Genomic DNA, 11216 nt, shown 5'->3' on the forward strand with positions numbered 1-11216 from the left:
TAATAAAGACACTGTTACCATACACAGTTCTTTACTAAACAGTATTTATATAATCATAAATGTTAATATAAACATCCAATACTTATTTTTAACCAAACATGGGGATAAAACTCCATTGGGAGACTGGTGGGGAATGTGATTAAGCTGTTGGGGATGGCGGGTTAGGAGGAAGAAGAACAGAACACTAAATGCTCGAACTCCATGGTAGGAAGTCAACAGCTAATATCTCAGAGGGAAAAATCTAGGAAGAGCCAATAAAAGGGAAATAAGTACCAAAGGAAAAAACTAGAGAGTTGAAAGTTTGCCCCTGAGGAGAGGGATTCTGGATGGACAGGTTTCAGCTGAACACTGTCTCTTCACATTAAAAACCCATTTGACTAAAATATATAAAACTCTGATAAAAATAAAAATGAGTATGATGATGATGGAGGATGCTGTCCAATCTTTGCTATCTGGAGGACAAGAGGTGCTAGGTTGTTAATCCAATTAGTGGATAAAATGTCAAAACTGTACCAGAAGGAGAGGAGTCTGGAGTTGTTGGCACAGGCCAGGTTAGAGGTATCAAGCATCACGGCACCCACCCTGCCCAAGTGCACACTGCGCAGGGGGACAGGGCAACCAACAGAGAAGCCGGCTCCAGACTAAAATTGTCAGCCACAGATGTTCTCAAAGTGAACTATCCACGGGATCAAGTCTGAAGTTCTTTTATAACCAAAACCACAGGGCTGGGAGAATAAAGCAGTTTAGTTAAGATTATATCATCATAAGAGGTGAAGATAGGCTGTAACCGTGGTTCTCTACCCTGGTGGCACTTTAGGCCACCCAGACAGGTTTAAAAAAAATAACCCTTGCCCAGATTCCCAGTTGAATTAGAATTTTTGTGGTGGTTTAAAGTCTCCTCCAGTGATTCTGATGCCCCATAAGAGGCCACCTTTGGTCCCTCTTAACTAATCAAACCCCATGTACCGCTACTTACTATATACCCCTCTGTGGACATCAGAGAAGTATAGGTCATCACAAGAACAAACACCACCAAGATTTCAGTGGCTCAATACGACAATCATTAATTTATTACTCACTCAAAATCTACTGTGGGTCCAGGCAACTCTCTGGGACAGCTGTCCTTCCTATGGTGGCTCAGTGTCCTTGGTTCCTTGGTTCCTTCAGTCTGGCAGCTCTTCCATCTCAGCACAGGCTCCTGTGGTTGCCATGGCAGGGGCAAAAACCCATGAAAGTCTTGCAGCACACGTTGCATGCTTGAGTGGGTAAGTGACTCACATCACTTCCACTTTCAACCCACTGGCCAAATTGAATCTGATGACCCCCCCACCCTACATAACAGCCAGTGTGTCAAGGTGGAGCATGATCTTCTCATGTGCCTTGCAGAAGGGAAAAGCCAATGTGGTAAGTATTAGCAACATCTGCTACACAGTTCATGGTACCCTGGTGGTGCTGGCTGCCTCTTGCTTGGCGGTCTTCTACCTTTTCCATCCTCCCTTCTCTTACCGTACTCTTTAAGGCCTGGCCGGAATCCCATCTCCTCTTCAAAGCATTCCTTGTCATTGCTTTCTGCACATATCCTCTCAATCTGGCCACCAACAGTTCTTTATTTGTGGATGCATTTTGGCACTTAGAGTTTATGAGGCATTTTCAGGGTCTTTACATTTCCCCTGTTGGGAATGATTTAATCTTCTGGACTTTGGGCAAAGTATCAAGAAGGATTGCTGTTCTGGCTAATAGAGAAAAGTTTATCAGAAAAGGGGGAAGGATGAGAGCCTGGGGAGTATGCCCCATGACTTCTGAGCTATTGTGCATTGGATAGAGATAAGTTCATTAGAAAAGGGGGAAGGATGAGAGCCTGGGGAGTAAGCCCCATGACTTCTGAGATTTTGTGCATTGGAGGGAGGGGAGCCAGAGATACGAGTGAACCCTGGGACTTGCAAAGATTGTTTTCAAAAATCCCTCATCCTGAGACGCTTAGGCAGAAAAGTGAACACCAGTCAAGAATCGGGAATTTTGGCAGGAGTGGGTTGGCCTTAGAACCATTAATTATCTTAATGAGGGGAAAAGAAGTATTGAAAAAAATAAAACACACACACACACAAAGGCTGCATAGGAAGCCCACCAATGAGCCCCGGCCTTAAAAGAACATGTACAAAAGATGCCAGGTGAAGGACATTGCCCCCTCTGAGCTCCCTCTGCACCCTGAGCAAATGGAGTCCCTCCAGTTTCCACACACTCATCAATTTCTGCTGACATTTATTTATCTTTTTTAAAAAATATTTATTTATTCATTTGAGAGAGAGAGAGAGATTGAGAATGAGAGCATGGAAGGGAAGGGGCAGAGGGAGAGGAAGAGAGTCTTAAGCCGACTCCACACTGAGCACAAAGCCCAATACAGGACTCAAGCTCATGACCCCGAGACCATGACCTGAGCTGAAACCAAGAGTCAGATGCTTATCCGAGTGCACTACCCAGGCACGTCTATTTATCTATTTATTTTTATCTAACAAGCATAACACTTATTATGTGGCAGGAACTATTACATGTCCTTTATACTTTCTAGCTCATTTAATCTTATTTCAATCCTATGTGGATTGTTCTTCTTATTTCCTTAAAATATGAGAATACCAAAGTTAGGTAACTTGCTCAAGGTCATCACTAGTGAAGGGCAGAACCTTTGGCTCTTTCATGACACGGGCATATCTTTGTATGCCCAAAAACTAACAATAGCAAGCAGAGAGGAGGCATCTGAGTGTCTTCTCCATGCACAAATGTCATCTTCTTTTTCTCTGAAGTCAGACTGTCTGGGCTCACATTCCAGTTCCATCACTTACTAGTTGTGTGACCCTGGACAAGTTAGTCACCTCTCTGCACCTCTGTTTTTTCATCTGTAAAGTGAGGCTAGTAATAGGCTTCATAGCCCTTGTGAAGAGTAAGAAAATCAAAAAAATTAATGCATGGAAAGTGTAGCATAATACCTGGCATGGAAGAAACCTCAGCTAAATGTTGGATACTATTATTTCACGTGCTGTATCTCAGCCCATCAAACTGCAAGTTCCTGTAAATCTATGTTAACCATTGCTTTTCATTCCTAATACTGCCTACAACATGATAGGTATGTAATCCTAAATATTATCCTAGAATAGGGATTGTCTTTGTTATTTATTGTTGCATAAAAAATAAAAATAAAAAGTAGCAACTTAAAACTATGCACATTTATTTCCCCACAGTTTTGGGGTCAGGAATCCAGGCATAGCTTAACCAGGTCTTCTGTTTCATGATCTCTCCAAGTTTATGATCTTGCTGTCAGTTAAGGCATGGTCTTGTCTGAAGGCTCCACTGGGGAAGGACTTGCTTCCAACTCTGTGGTTATTGGAAGGTTCAGTTCTTCCATGGTTGTTGGACTGTGGGCCTCAGTTCCTTCCTGACTGACCATTGGCAGGTGTTGGCCCTCAGCTTCTTTCTGTGTGAGCCTCCCCATCTTGCTTTATCAGAGCAAATTCATGAGAAGAGAAGCCAGGAAGAGAGAGAGAGAGAGAGAGAGATTTACTAAGACGGAAGTCACAGTCCATTGTAGCTTCACCCCAGAAGTGACTTTGGTCACTTTTACCATATTCTGTTAGTTAAAAGCAATTTCTAGGTCCAAACCACACTCAGGGGGAGGGGATTACACAAAGTCATGATCAACAGGAGGCAAGGATCAGGGAACCCATTCAGAAGCTGCCAACCCCAAGCCTCAAATGTATTTGTTGACTGAACTTAAGAGCCAGCTCTGCTTCAGACAAAAGTGGGCAAGGTAGAGGCTGACATTTAGGATTCTGACTGGCTCTGCCTCTAGGGAAAGCCTCTTTAAATCCTCTTGTGCCTGGGTGTCCATTCCTATCAAATGAGCAGCATAGACTGGGAGATGCCTCAGGTGCCTTCCATCCAGCACTCTGGAGTTCTAGGTTCTTTGAATTTAGCAGATCTTGATTCAACCAAGCTGATGAAGTTAGATTTCTCTGTACTCTTGGAAAGCAGCCAAATACACGATCATATGAGTCCCTCCCAGGTGCCTAGACTGACCAGGTGATGACGGGTCACTGCTTCCCTCCCAACAACCATGCTGCCTTATCCCACCAGCTTCAGTGGAAGGAAGCAAGCAGGCAGGCAGAGTCCTCAGGAAAGGAAAGGTCCGAGGCATTTCCACTTGCCTTCTCCACCTCCTTGCCCTGAATTGCTCTGAGGCTAAACTGTATCCTGGCACAAGCGGCCAGGCATGCCAGCATCAAACCCTTGGCGAGATGAAAGGCCCTTCCGAGGTGCATAATTCAGAGCAGCAAGCCCTGCACAGTGCGTGTGATTAGAATAAATGTGTGTCCCTGAGGCTGAACAGGCTCTGCAGTGTGGCGAGCTCCTGCGTGCCCCCCTTGGAATCCTTCTTATCTCTTGTCCCATCATGCGATTCCTTCCTCTGACAGCTCAGCAGCCCACCCAGCAGGTCCTCTCTTTCAAACTACACCCACCTTCCCTACAGAGAGAATGATGAATATGGGGAGCCTATGAAACGCAGTGGGAGACTGGGAATTTGGAGAACCAAATGTGAGTCCTGGTGGTGTCCCTAACCTGTGGCAGCCCTGAGTGAGTCCTTTGCCACCGAGCCTTACTTCCTTATTTGTTCCCTGAGGGTTGGGCTAGGTGACTTCGGAATTCTCTTGAAATCCCAGGGTTCTTACACTTCCCTGAACTGAGCAGGGAAATTAGGGATCACTAGATGAGCTAGGATGTGTTTGGCTACACGTAATGAACTCCCCCAAAAATGTGGCTTCTGCACATTTGTCCCACTTAATCCGAAGTAGAAAGAAAGGAGGCGTCAGGGTTGGGGCAGTGGTTCAGCAATCTCACGCCACTTTCTCATTTCCTTTGCTGCCAACCTTAGTGAGAGATATTCTCTCTTGAGGACCCAAGATGGCCACAGCCCCCAGCAGATTCCCCAGGATGGGATCCAGCACAGGAGGGAGCCAAGATGGTAGCTCTCTCTGATGCTGCTGCCATATCTGGGAGGAAAACCTTCCCAAAGACTCCCTCAGTCTTATGGATAAAATTGTGTACTCCCAAAGATATGCTGAAGTACCTCTGAACATGGCCTTATTTGGAAATAGGGTTTTCCAGATAAAATGAGTTAAGATGAGGTCATACTAGAGTAGGGTAGCCTCTAATCTGTATGACTAATGTCCTTATAAAAACAGAAAAAAGACAGTGGAAAGATGGCCATGTGAAGACAAGGAAATATGAAGAGTTACAGGAGACAAGGACCCGCACAAAGCCAGGTGGTAGGATTCAAGCAGGGGGCCATCTGTGGTTCCTCCAGAGAGCTTCCTCTTAGTATCATGGAGTATGGAGCTAGAGAGCTTTGGTAAGGAGGGTCCTTGAGCTCTTTCCCCTTCCCAGTGGGTTGAGCCCCTGGAGGCTGCCCTGCAGCCCAGCTTTACCAGAGGTTGGGGGGGGGGCGCACAGACAGAGAAAGATGCCTGGCTTTACTCCCAGATGTAGCCAGGTGGAAGAGTCATGGTGGGTGTGGCAGCCCAGCCTGCGAGGGGCATCATGCAAGGTGGGGGAAGGGCAGCAAAGACACTGACCCAGGACGGCTGTGGTTGCGCTGCTGTGTTCCCTTCCTCCTTCCCAAGCCCACGCAGCACATTTCAATCAGCTCTGAGGATCTGTTCAGCAGCAAGAGAGCCAGGCTGCAGAGATGCAGAACATCCGGCCACGCCTTCCCCGGCCCCATACACTGATTGGAAATAAACATGAGACCAATACACAGCAGCCTCTCTCTCACCGTATGCAGTGGAAAACTCTTTCTAGAGCCAGGCCCAGAGCCAGTGAGCAAGAGGGTGAGCAGTAAGACACTTATGGAAAGACTCAGGGTCAGGAGTCTTGGGGTCAATTTGTTTCTGCCTCCAAGAAGAACTTCAAAGATTCCCACCCGGACAGGGGCTCTTGACTCCACCAGGTAATGAGACTGCCCAAAGAGCCAAGTGCAGGTCAACACATGTTTCAGACAGAGGCCAGGGTTAAACATGAGAGAAATCTGGGCTGGTGCAGGGGAGGGCAGAAACCTCCCCCCATGCCAGCCAGAAACCCACCTTGGGATATTGGATCCCACATGGTGTGATAAAGAAGGGTCAGGCAGAGGGAGTTCTGCACAGTGGGGGTGGGGGAGGGTTTGTAGTGAGGGGGTTGCAAGGTCACTGCTGCCAAGGATATAACAACAGCGAATACCTACCATTTATTGAGCGCCAGCTGGTACCAGGTGTAGTGCTAGGCATTTTTATTCATCATGCATTTAATCCTGAAAATAACCCTCCGAGGTAGCTATTCTTGTCCTCATTTTACAGAAGAGGGAAGCCAAGGCTCAGAGAGGTTAAGAGACTTGTTAGGGTCACACAGCTAGGTGTGAGTAGCCCAGCCAGACCTGGAAGACCTGCTGGCCTTCAAAATCCATCATCCTTGCAGGCCCAGAGCCATGGTCAGGGTGCTGCCCCAGGGCCAGGCATAGACCACAGCTGCAGATGGCTTGTATGGGGGTGGCTCTAAAGCCGGGGATGCTGGGTAGAGGGATCCCAAGGGCCCTGGTCCACTTGCCTGGAAGCCTCATCCTCTCACCTTGCACTTCTAACGTCTTTCCTGGTTGCTAAGCGGGACTTGGGGTGGGGTGGGGGTGTCCAGCTTCCCCTCGAATCTTACAGCCTCACATAACCGAGTGCTTGGCACAGTCCCCTAAACACTTCCCCCACTATCCCTTACACTGCTTTAGCTCAAACCCTTGTCATTTCTCTCTTGGCCCAGCTGATCAGCTCCCTGCCTCTGACCCATCTTCCACTCCGCTGCCATCACAGTCCTCAAGACAATTCTGGGCATGCCATCTCTCTTGAAACAAACTCCTCCAAGACCACTTTTGCCTGTGGGATAAAGCCCAAATTCCTTACTGTGGCATTCTAGCCTTTCCCAAGCTGTCCCTAAGCTACCCTCCCAGGAGCTTCTTTCTCTACATCCTCCACATGCCATGGAGCCAGGAGGTCTGGCCATTTCCCCAAGCTGCCTTGCATTTGCACACTTCTTTGCCTTGGGTCCTGCTCCCTCTGCCTGGGTCGGCTTCCCTGGGCCCGATTTTTTTCATTAGCAAAATGTCACCGTTCTTGCCTAACCAAAATGTCATATGCTCTATGAAGCTTTTCCCAGCAGCTTCTCCTCTATGCAAACTCCTCCCTGCAGACTCCTGAGTTTGTGATGAAGATGATGGTAATCAAATGAATGACAGTTAACACTGTGGAGGTCTTGCTCTGTGCCAGGCCCTGCTCAAAGCTCTTTTTCTACAATAAGTTGTTGAATCCTCACAACCACCACCCCAGGAGATGGGTGTGATATTATCCCCATTTTGTAGATGGAAAATGAAAGCCCAGGGAAGTTAATCAACTTGCCCAAGATCACACAGTATTGAAAGAAGAGGAACCAGGATGCAATCACAGCTATGTGGTTCCAGAGCCTATGCTCTTTGGCACTTCTAGAGGCCCTTGCACCACGAACATCCCTGAAACGTACCTCTACAGAAGCAGCGCTCACCTTATTACAGAGGTCTTTGCTCACCTGTTTCCTGATGGTCTGTGAGCTCCTTGAGGGCAGGAACTGTCTTATGAGTCTGTATGTTGTGTGTCTAGCACAGCACTGAGGACAAGGATAACAAGACATTCATTAGCAAGAACAAATGAATGGCTTGTGGTGATAATTATTTAGAGTATTATTCTATCTCAATCACCACAGGAGAGAGGTAAAGCCTCTAAAATGATGACCCAGTTGTGAGATGGCCCACTTCTCCATCACCTCCCCAGGCAGGCGAGAAATAAGGCCAGGAAAAGTCTTCTCTGTAAGGGCCCTAATAGGACTCTGTCCAGATGGTGGGTTCGGTATGGGTGTGGGCTGGTATCTCATTTCCCTTCACTGTTCCTTGGGCCAAGTCTCAGGGGAGGTGCCAGGTGCACCTTTTTCTTTTATCCCAGATACCCAGGTCCTTGGTAATACCACTTGAGGTCTACCCTTTGTGGGTTCACCAAGCTCCAGAGGCACACCTTTCTGCCCCTTCTCTGACCCACATAGTTGGCTGTGGAGGAGAAAGCAGAGCTGGGACTTGCCAAAGGTGGTGGGGAGGTGGTAGGTTCCATAAATCTCTCAGATTCATTGTGTTCTACACTGAGACCACCATCCATACCTTCCCACCTGGATCTCCTACAGCTCTCCCATCCCAGCCCTACCAACCAGATAATTATCCAGATGAGAAATCTAACTCCTTTAACACCTTCCTTCCCCTCATCCCCACACCTATCTGGTCCCTAAGTCCTGTGACCCCATTTCCTAAATATCTCCAAACCTGCCTCCCTAGGACCCCAGCTCAGGGCACTCACAGCTGGTCTAAAATAGGAAAGCCCCTGCCTGCTCTCTTGGTCCCTATAGCACCCCACAACCACTTCCTTCTAATCCCTCCTCTGCTGCCTCAACGCACCTTATCACTTATGAATGAGCCACATCCCTGTTTACAAACCCTTCATGGCTCCCCATTGCCCAAAGGATGACATTCAAGCCTATAACCACCTTCTCTCCCTCTCTTCCCCTGCCCCCACACATTGTGCTGCTACCACCCCCCAGGAGCTTTGCCATGCAATCCTTCTGCCCAGAGCCACCCCCCCCTTAACCCCAATCTGTACCCTCCCCGTGGTAGATTGGAACTCAGCTATCAGCTCTTCCAGGAAGCCTTCCAAGGGCCACTCCCTCACCACTTCCCCTCCCCTGAAATCTGGCCTCATGCCCAGTGAGCTCCCTCATACCCCTTTTGGATAAATCTCTCCCGGGGCTTAGCAAATTCTACTGAAATAACCCCCCTTGTTTATATTGCCCCACTGAGCTCTTCTAAGGGCAGGATTCCTGTCTTATTAATGCTCCATTTCCTGTCCCTAGTTCAGCACCTGGATGAAACCTAGCAGGCACTCTGCAAATGTGTCTTGATTTGAACTGAAAATAGCTTTGAATCATCCACCTGTAAATATGAGAGTTCCTAAGCCTACCTCTCAGGGCTGCCATGAGAACAAAGGGAGAAAACACTCGTGAAGTGCTTAGTGTGCACTCATGGCTGTTCACGGCTCTCATGATCACTATTACCATAATCCAGGTGGTGTACTTGAAAAAGCGCCAGACTAGGCATTAGGAGACATAGATTCCAGTCCCAGACCCAACATTAACTATCAGGGTGACCTTGGGCAAGTCAATTATCCTTTCTGAATGAGTCCTTAATAAACGTTATTTTCCTTCCTTGCTTCACTTCCATTATTGAATGATTTCCTCTATTATCCCCACCTCTCCCTTTCTTCGGCACAGATAGTTAAGAATGTACAGATAATTAGTAACATATCTTGACTTCTGGACACTGTATTTATGAAGAAGCAATCATAAGCAATCACCTCGAGATCCCTGAGAGGGGAGACCTCTCCCTGCATCCCCACTCACTGAGCCCCCACCCTGTCCCCACATATCTCCACCCATTTTTACATCAAAAAGTAGGGGCAAAGAATAAAACCAAAGGGCAATCCTTTAAATGCCTTTAACTTTATGACAAACAAGTCACTCACATATTTTTTTGTTTTTTCATTTCTTTGTGGACTGGTAGATCTCATTGTAAGCAAGGAAGTACCAGCCTGGGCCAACATGCGAGGACTAAGCCCTGCGGTGCACCACCTACAGTGACGTTTCCAGGGAAAGCACAAGCCCTCTCCTGATTACCACGGCCCACTCGGCCACCCAGCCCCAGCCCCACCCAGCAGGGAGCTGCAACTTCCACCAGCAGAGAAGGGGCAGAATCTTAACAGAAACAGCATTGCAGATCTGTACCAAAACCACGTGCTCTTTCAGGAGATCATTCAACTGTGCTAGATTATAAAGAAAATTGTTCGTATTACTCCAATGATACCATTACTCCCATCAGTTCTGAAAAAGAGAGAAGCGTTCCTCCCACAGAAGCTACTTTTGAGATTTAAAGCCCTTTTCTTCCATGAAGGCAGGGAGGAGGCAAGGAACTACATTACCCAGGATCCCTGCGGAGGAACCTGGACCGGCCCATCGCTTCTGTTCTGACTGGCAGTAGCCTCAACAAATAAGCCAATCAGAGCATGAAACTGAAGCTGGTGTTCTCATCCGCCCCGCAGAGAAATTGAGGGTGGGAGTGAGGAAGGGTAGATAATGTTGAGTTTTTCCAAGGTTGTTTTTAGGAGAGAGAACTTGAGCAAAAACACAGTCTGCTGGCAACAAGTCCCTTAAATCATAGCATGGTGGAAGAAGAGCAGAGCCCAGACAGACAAGCCCCTTGCTCCCCACCCCACCCCACTACAGACAGTACTATTTGTCCTTCTTCACATCTAAGGCTGGAAGAAAATAGATCTCTGGACTCTCAGAACCCCTGACCTGATGGGGGAGACACAGCCTTGCCCACAGAGAACTCCCAGGCTGATTAGGGAGTTCCCAATCTGATGGGGGAAACAGCTTCTGCACCCAGGAAGCTCCCAGTCTGATGGGGGAGACAATGTTCCCAAGTGATGGCGGAACTCAGAATCCAGCTCCAATCCTCACCTCTGCTCCAGCTTTCTGCACGTCCTCCAAGGTGTCCTTCCATAGCCAGTTGGAGCTGGCCATGCAGCTGTGATGGACACAGGTGGCTTGGCACTTGTCCTTGTTCTTGCTCCACTGAGCCTGAGGTTGAGCTGGCTCTGGAGATGAATGGACAGCTCTCATGCCAGGGAGATGAGCTATGAGTAGGCAGACAGACTCAAATGTAGCAGAAGTTTGCAGCCTGAACAGGTGGCCCCGCCAGGGGCAAACTTCTCCAGAATTCTTCCTGGGCAGAAATCTTTATTCTTAACCTTCCCCAGCCCCCAATACTGTTCTTTATTTCCTCTCCTCTTTCAAAAACTGGCCTGGCTCACTTCGCTTAGGAAGCCCTCAAGATAACTGCCTTACCTCTGCCTCTTGCATTAGGCTTAGAGCAGGCAGCTGCATGGGGCTGCCACAGACACAGCTCTTCCCCTTGAGACATCCCTTCCTCTCTTGGGGACTTTCTTGTCCTCTCGGCCCTCTCCGATGTCCCTGGACTCTCTCAGAGTAGGACTTGGTGTCCCCCTTTCAGATTGTCCCTC

The 11216-nt window shown here is 48.0% G+C and overlaps 1 long non-coding RNA gene across 1 annotated transcript; it reads right to left on the bottom strand.

Annotated features, from left to right (window-relative positions):
* Nucleotides 1–3297: 3297 nt before the first annotated feature.
* LOC309864484 lies at nt 3298–10740 on the bottom strand. The gene is made up of 3 exons (XR_014311557.1): nt 10654–10740; nt 7630–7707; nt 3298–3488 (listed from the first exon to the last, which is right to left on the bottom strand). It is a non-coding gene; the product is annotated as an uncharacterized lncRNA (long non-coding RNA).
* Nucleotides 10741–11216: the final 476 nt, after the last annotated feature.

This window comes from Mustela nivalis, assembly GCF_964662115.1.
Source record: "Mustela nivalis genome assembly, chromosome: 5".
Lineage (NCBI taxonomy): Eukaryota > Metazoa > Chordata > Mammalia > Carnivora > Mustelidae > Mustela > Mustela nivalis.